Consider the following 8,677-nt stretch of genomic DNA (forward strand, 5'->3'; position numbering starts at 1 on the left):
GCTTATCGCTTGGCGTCAGCTGTAGGCAAGTTGCTGAAGGGATTATTAGAGACTCAATATGGCTCTTGAACTATCAACTTGTTTCATTTCTTCGTAGAGTTCACCAATTTGATGAACAAAGTTAGCGTGGCAAAACTGGTATATGTGGCATTTGAAAAGTATAATAAGGTATTGTAAAATAGAGCCCAGTAGTATCCAGCAGGGGTATGTTAGGGCTGTTACATTTCACCATCTATATAATGATTTGTTTAAGGTATTCTGGGTACTGCGGGACGCCCCGTTTGTTGATTGCATGGATATCCGTTTCAGTGTAAGAACCTGAGTATGAAAAGGACTGCAAGAAGATCTAGATGCAGACGCAAAGTGAGAATAGGCTCGCATTGGGTGCTGACATTTAATGTAGTTAGGTGCAATTTAATGCAGATGGATAGGGCTAATTTCAAGTTTGAGTTCTTAATTAAAGCCTATTGAGTGGGAAAGATATCCCCATAGGGCGATGCACGAGTGCCTAAAGTTTCACGGCAGATGCTGAGAGGTTATAATAATGGACAAAACATTATTGGAAAAATTGCTGAGCCGATTCAACATCGACAAAAATCACCACTACGACTTTGTACAAGACCTTGACTAGGCCACTTCTAGACTAAATTGTTCAATCCTGGTTCCGCCCTGTGTGGGAGATATAAACTTCGGAAAGTTTCAGAGGAGGGCCACTAGATTAACACTTGGCGTAAACAGACTTAATTACTATGATAGTCTCAGAGAGATGGGGTAGACTTCAGTGCGATATGGTCAAAATATTTAAAATGATGAATAGACAAAGTTCATATGGATAGATTATTTGAATTAGGCAGTTTAGGGAGAAAGATTGGATATGCAGATATTATGTAAACCTAGAACTAGGTTACATGTCAAGGTATCCTTTTTATTTTCTAAGAAGGTCAGAGAACTTTAGGATAAGTTTTTGGCTCCTTCATTGAGTGTGAAATAACTGTAAACATCCCTAGAGTACCTGGAGAAGACTGATATCGCTGCATAAAAACATAGGTTATTCAGTATTGTACTTGGTCGTCACTGTTATCTCCAGGAACTGGTTTGGACTGCTGTTGGAAGGTCGTAAAAGAATTCCAAAGAACTATTATCCACGAATTGGCCTAGATTTTTTTGGTTCTGTGCTGTTTGTCTCTCCTATGAGATTACATGATGGCTGACGGGTGATGGTTGGTTGCAATATGACTAAATGGGCAGGTCTGACTGGACGAAATGCTCATTTTCAGTCGAGTCTTTTTTGTTATGTTTGTGATATATCAGTCAGCTGAGTGCCCTGGAGCTACTCAATGACCTTGACTGCTTGGGTTATGTGGTGGTTGGAGAGAGGGAAGCAGCAATTGATGTTGACCATGATTCCAAGGGTTATTGCTCAGCTAACATTGTGAAACAAAACTTGAAGTAGCTGGAGGGCTGGCAGCCTGGCAACTTAGGGGGTTCGTCGTACGTTTCAGGTACTCCCCACTACACAATTTATGTTACCAAAGTTGACAGAAAGGGCCATTCACGGGAAACCGATTCAGCATCAGCAGGGCTTTACACGACTGTGGACAGCTCGCTCCAGAAGTCTGACCTTTAGCTATTTTGAGTGCAAAGTCCTTTAAAACGACTCACGTGACTTTGGTACTATCTTTGCACTCGTTGTGGTCGCTAATAAAGGGGGAACGTAGCACGGTACAAAATAAAGGCAGCGTAGGAATTACAACAAAGGAACATCCGCTAGTACTCAGAAACTGTCAGGTCAACGAGTGGAATCTTCTTCAATTAGAGATTAACGCAGGTGATCATTGCGAGTATTAAAATCTTCCTGCACGATTGACAGGCCAGACAAGTAACCATTAAGGACTCTGCTGATCTTTGCTTTGCTAACAGTGTGATCTGGACTGTAATAGAGGAATGGACAGTAGGTTGTGCGGTGAGGATTGTATTATGTGATCAGCGTGTTCTGAACAGTGTGGTACGGACAGTGAATTGTGGATGGTGTACTATGAATATTGTGGTGTAGACAATTCTTAGTTGACAATAGGGAACAGAAGAATGTGTTGTGGACAGCGATGTGTGGATATTGGAGCTTGGAACTAGGCTGTGGACTGTGGGTGTTGATAGTCGACGTGAACAGTCGTTGTGGACAGTGGGATGTTGGCAGCAGGCTGTGGAACTGCAGTGTGAAGAGTGGGATGGAGACAGTGTGCTGTGGGCAGTGCAGTGTAGACACTGAAATGTGGATATTGCATTGTGGACAGTGAGCTGTCAACAGTGTAGTGTGGGCAGTTAGGTGTGAGTAGTGAGCTATGGTCTGTGCAGTGTAGACGGTGGAGCGAGATCAGTGGAATATGGGCGGTGTGCTGTGGACAGTGGGATGTGGATAATGAGGTGTGAACAGTGTAGTAATGACAGTGCAGTGTGGATAGTGGAAGTTCGTCAGTGAAGTGGAGTCCATGGCCTCGCCACAGTCTGTTGAAGGATCACACCTCTGAACTATAATGCGATCACCCACACTCCTGGTTACCCTGATGCTGGTCCCCAGTTCCAACTGTGTCTGATGTTTTCACTTTAAATCTGTTGTTTCCTTCACTACGAGCCAATTACCAGTCAGAGAAAATGAAAAAAAAATGTAATAAGAAAGAAGACTCGGCGTTATGGGAGAAAATATGTCTGGGAGACGAGAGGCACATAAACAAGACAGCAGTTCGAGTTGTAATAAACAAAACAAGCATGCCTTGTAATTTTAGTTGGCTGTAAAGTTAGCTCTGCCGACACATTCTGCTGTGAGAGGTTCGCGTACCGATCTTGAGATCGGCATTTCCACCATATGCAATGATCATTAACAAGCGGCTCCCAGCTCAGCTGCTGTAACATATATGTTCCTCGGGCCAAAACAAAAACAGAACTACCTGGAAAAACTCAGCAAGTCCGGCAGCATCGGCGGAGAAGAAATCAGTCAACGTTTCGAGCCTCCATGGCCCTTCGGCAGAACTGCAGCATAGTTTCAACAAGGGAGAAATATAAATTGGTTTAAGGTGGGGGGGGGGGGGGAAGAGACACATTGAGGGTGTGGTGTGAGCAGATAATAAACAAAAGATGTCACAGACAAAAGGGTCAAAGAGGTGTTGAAGGTGGTGGTCTTTGTCTGAGAAAAGTGCTAATTAAGAATGGAAAACAGGATATTCAAAGTACAGCTCTAGTGGGGGTGGGGTGGAAAGACTAAAGGTTTTAGTTTTAGATTTAAAAATAATGGAAATAGGTGGGGAAAGAAGAATCTATATAAATTATTGAAAAAAAAGCGGGTGGGGGGGGAAAAGAAACGGGGTGGGGATGGGGGGAGGGGGAGTTTAAGATCTAAAGTTGTTGAATTCAATATTCAGCCCAGAGGGCTGTAAAGTGCCTAGTCGGAAGATGAGGTGCTGTTCCTCCAGTTTGCGTTGGGCTTCACTGGAACAATGCAGCAAGCCAAGGACAGACATGTTGGCAAGAGAACAGGGTGGAGTGTTAAAATGGCAAGCGACAGGGAGGTTTGGGTCTTTCTTGCGGACAGACCGCAGGTGTTCCGCAAAACGGTCGCCCAGTTTGCGTTTGGTCTCTCCAATGCATTGGCGGTCTCCTCTACATTGGAGAGACCAAACGCAAACTGGGCGACCGTTTTGCGGAACACCTGCGGTCTGTCCGCAAGAAAGACCCAAACCTCCCTGTCGCTTGCCATTTTAACACTCCACCCTGTTCTCTTGCCAACATGTCTGTCCTTGGCTTGCTGCATTGTTCCAGTGAAGCCCAACGCAAACTGGAGGAACAGCACCTCATCTTCCGACTAGGCACTTTACAGCCCTCTGGGCTGAATATTGAATTCAACAACTTTAGATCTTAAACTCCCCCTCCCCCCATCCCCACCCCGTTTCTTTTCCCCCCATCCCCACCCCGTTTCTTTTCCCCCCCCACCCGCTTTTTTTTCAATAATTTATATAGATTCTTCTTTCCCCACCTATTTCCATTATTTTTAAATCTAAAACTAAAACCTTTAGTCTTTCCACCCCACCCCCACTAGAGCTGTACTTTGAATATCCTGTTTTCCATTCTTAATTAGCACTTTTCTCAGACAAAGACCACCACCTTCAACACCTCTTTGACCCTTTTGTCTGTGACATCTTTTGTTTATTATCTGCTCACACCACACCCTCAATGTGTCTCTTCCCCCCCCCCCACCCACCTTAAACCAATTTATATTTCTCCCTTGTTGAAACTATGCTGCAGTTCTGCCGAAGGGCCATGGAGGCTCGAAACGTTGACTGATTTCTTCTCCGCCGATGCTGCTGGACTTGCTGAGTTTTTCCAGGTAGTTCTGTTTTTGTTTTGTTTTGGATTTCCAGCATCCGCACTAGCTTTTAGCTTTTTGTTTTTATCTTTGTGTTCCTCGGGCCCTCTGGCCTCAGCAATTCTTCGCACGGCATAACTTCACAGCTAGAGGCCCGGAAGGGAGCAGCTTACATAAACTTGTCGTTGCCAATGCGGTATTTAATGGCCACCCTGAGTGGACCAGACGAGGAGGTCGGCTTCTGAAGCCACCTCACTCCGTCTGCTGAACTTTAGATGCCAAGTTATAATATTTTAAAAGCAAAATGCTGCAGATGTTGGAATTCTTTGGTTAGTGCACTATCAGCACCTTTTTTTAGCACTAACCATTACCATTAACACTCCCTTTGTCCTTTACTTCATGACATCTTTGTCACTCTCTCCTTTGTCCCCACCTATCGCTGGCCTTCTATCCAGCTTCACCTGCCCCATCCCTCTTAGACAGTATAAATTTCATCACATTTCCACTTCTCTTCAGCTCTGAAGAAGATTCATACGGACTGGAAACTTTAATTCTGTTTCTCTCTCCACAGATGCTGCTAGACTTGCTGAGTTTTCCCAGCATTTTCTCTTCTGATTATGATGTTTTAACCTAGCCACGCAGAAGTAAAAAAGAGACGCCTTCAATTTATGATGGTGGCTGATAGGAGTGAAACGTGGAGGTGATGGCGTTCCCTTTCGTCTGCCCCTGTTTCGTTCCAGGTGTTAGAGATTGTTACATGTGCAATCAGAAGGGGACTTCTGGACTAAAGTTATTCCTAGCAGCCGCCAAAGGACAACTATTAGCAAATTAAAGAGCTGGCCTAATCTGGTTCTGTAACTGCCAGATAGGCGATTCATTTGAATCTCAGTAACATAAAAAAAGAGGTTAAGTGTCTCATGGAGTGCACTGTTACAGAGTGGAATTGCTTTGAATTTGGTGAGAGGGGAGGAGGGGAGGCAGGTGTTCTTTTCTTTCTCTGTCTTCCTCAGCCTGCAGAAGACCAGGAGTTGAGAAACTGCACATGACAGGGCTGAGTTCTGAAAACATCCAAGAGTGACATCACAGGGGGAACACAAGTTCATCAGTCGGTGAGAAACTGCTGTTAGGGAGGGTCTTTAGGGAACTGAAAATTAGAAAAGCACGTTCTTAAAAGAAGGAGCTACTTAGATTTTAGTAAGAAACACAAGCAACAGGGAAGTGAAATTAAGTCAAGGCCAGGAAAAATAAAATTGTATAAATAAACCAAGGTAAAATAAGGTTAAGATAAAGGAAGTAAATTGAAGCTATGGCAAGACAGCTTTGTTGTGTGGAATGCTTGTCCTGTAATATGTGGGAAGTTGTGGACAGTACCTGTGTCCTAGATGATCACATGTGCCCTAGATGATCACATGTGCAGGGAGTGTCACCAGCTGCAGAACCTTGAGCTCCAGTTTTCAGAGCTTGAGCAGTGGCTGGAGTCACTGTGTCACATTCGCGAGGCACAGAGCTATGTGCATAGCACAGAGAGGTGGTCACACTACAGATTAGGAGACTGGAGGCAGAAAGGAAATGACCGCCAGGCAGTCCAAGAGAACTAGGCAGGTAGTACAGGAGACCCTGTTCACCAATTAGTTTTCCATTTGGATACTGGTTCCTCAGAGGATTGCAGTCAGAGCCAGGTTTGTGGCACCACAGGTAGCTCTGCTGTACAGGAGGGGAGGAAGAAGAGTGGAAGAGCAGTAGTGATAGGGGATTCATTACTTAGAGGAACAGACAGGTGTTTCTATGGCCATAGTCATGACTCCAGGATGGTATGTTGCCTCCCTGGTGCCAGGGTCAAGGATGCCATGGGCCAGCTGCAGGACATTCTTCTGGGGGAGAGTGATCAGCCAGAGGTCGTGGTCCATGTTGATACCAATAACTTAGGTCGGAAAGGGGATGAGGTTCTGAAAGCAGATTTCAGGGAGATAGGATGGGGATTGACATGCAGGACCTCTAAAACAGCAATCTCAAGATTCCTCCCAGTCCCACCTGCAAATGAGTATAGAAATAGGAGAATAGAGCGATTGAATACATGGCTGGAAAGCTGGTATAGGAGGGAGGGCATCAGATTTCTGAGGCATCAGGACTGGTTCTGGGGAAGGTAGGACCTGTACAAGCTAGGCGGTCTACGCCCAAACAGGACTGGGATGAATATCCTCACAGAGGGAATTGCTAGTGCTATTGAGGGGTGGGGGGCGGGGGACGGGCGGCTGGTGGTGGTGGTATGTCATCGTTATAATGGAAACTTGGCTTAAAGAGGGGCAAAAATGGCACATCAACATTCCTGGATATAGAGTTTTCAGGCAGGTTAGAGAAAAGGATTTAAAAAAGTCAAGGGTGTAGCATTATTGGCTAAAGAAACAATTACAGCTGTGAGAAGGGATGATATACTAAATGAAGCACCAAATGAGGCCATATGGTTTGAGCTCTGAAAAAAAGGGCAGCCACATTGCTTGGAGTGTGCTATAGACCCCCAAATAGTGGAAGGGAGTTAGAAGAGCAAATATGTAGGCAACTTTCTGAGTGCAAAAACAATAGTGCTGTAACAGTTGGAGAATTCAACTACGTTAATATCAATTGGGATATGAACAGTGTGAAGAGCACAGAGGGCACAACATTCTTGAACCCTCCCTCCTTTGTCAGAGGGAGGTCATGTCTAACAAATTTGATTGATTTTTTTGAGGAGGTGACCAGGTGTGTAGATGAGGGTCGTACAGTTGATGTAGTTTATATGGATTTCAGCAAAGACTTTGACAAGGTCCCACATGGGAGACTTATAAAGAAGGCAAATGCACATGGGATACAGGGTAATTTGATGAGGTGGATTCAAAATTGGCTTAGTGGTAGGAGACAGAGGGTGATGACAGAAGGCTGCTTTGCTGGATCTGTGCTGGATCCCCTATTATTCGTCATTTATATAAACAACATAGATGACTATGTGGGGGGGAGGATTAGTAAGTTTGCGGATGACACAAAGATTGGCCAGGTGGTTAACAGTGAGGTTGAGTGTCTTGGGCTACAGGAAGATATAGACGGGATGGTCAAATGGGCAGATAAGTGGCAGATGGAATTTAACCCTGAAAAGTGTGAGGTGATACACTTTGGAAGGAGTAATTTGACAAGGAAGTATTCAATGAATGGCATGACACTAGGAAGTTCTGAGGAACAAAGGGACTTTGGTGTGTGTGTCCATAGATCTCTGAAGGCGGAGGGGCATGTTAGTGGGGTGGTGAAAAAGGCATATGGGACACTCGCCTTTATCAATCGAGGCATAGATTAAAAAAGTAGGGAGGTCATGTTGGAGTTGTATAGAACCTTGGTGAGGCCACAGCTGGAGTACTGTGTGCAGTTCTGGTTGCCACATTATAGGAAGGATGTGATTGCACTGGAGGGGGTGCAGAGGAAATTTATCAGGATGTTGCCTGGGATGAAACACTTAAGTTATGAAGAGAGGTTGGATAGACTTGGGTTGTTTTCATTGGACCAGAGAAGGCTGTGGGGTGACCTGATCGAGGTGTACAAGATTATGAGGGGCATGGACAGGGTGGATAGGGAACAGCTTTTCCCCTTAGTTGAAGGGTCAGTCATGAGGGGACATAAGTTCAAGGTGAGGGACAGGAGGTTTAGGGGGATGTGAGAAAAAACTTTCTTACCCAGGGGGTGGTGATGGTCTGGAATACGCTGCCTGGGAGTGTGGTGGAGGCGAGTTGCCTCACATCCTTTAAAAAGTACCTGGATGAGCACTTGGCATGTCATAACATTCAAGGCTATGGGCCAAGTGCTGGTAAATGGGATTAGGTAGGTAGGTCAGGTGTTTCTCATGTGTCGGTGCAGACTGAATGGGCCGAAGGGCCTCTTCTGCCCTGTGTGATTCTACATTCAAGAGAACTTTTTTACCAGCATGTAACAAGCCCAGCAAAAGGGACTCCTAGGAAATGAAGCTGGGCAAGTGAATGAAGTAACAGTGGGGGACCATTTTGGAGATATTGACCATAACACAGTTAGATTTCACATCATTATGGAAAAGGACAAAGATAGAAAAGAAGTAAAAGTTCTAAATTGGGGGAAGACAAATTTTACAAAGCTGAGAAATGAGTTGGTGAAAGTGGACTGGGTATAACTACTAGAAGGGAAAACAGTGTCAAATCAGTGCGAGGCATTCAAAAGTGAGATCCTTTGGGCACAGTGTAGACATGTCTCCACAAAGAAAAAGGGTGGGACTGCCAAATCTAGAACCCCCGATTATCCAGAAGCATACAGGGTAAGATAAAGCAAAAGAGA

The sequence above is a fragment of the Cetorhinus maximus genome, chromosome 18, assembly GCF_964194155.1.
Source record: "Cetorhinus maximus chromosome 18, sCetMax3.hap1.1, whole genome shotgun sequence".
NCBI classification, from domain to species: domain Eukaryota; kingdom Metazoa; phylum Chordata; class Chondrichthyes; order Lamniformes; family Cetorhinidae; genus Cetorhinus; species Cetorhinus maximus.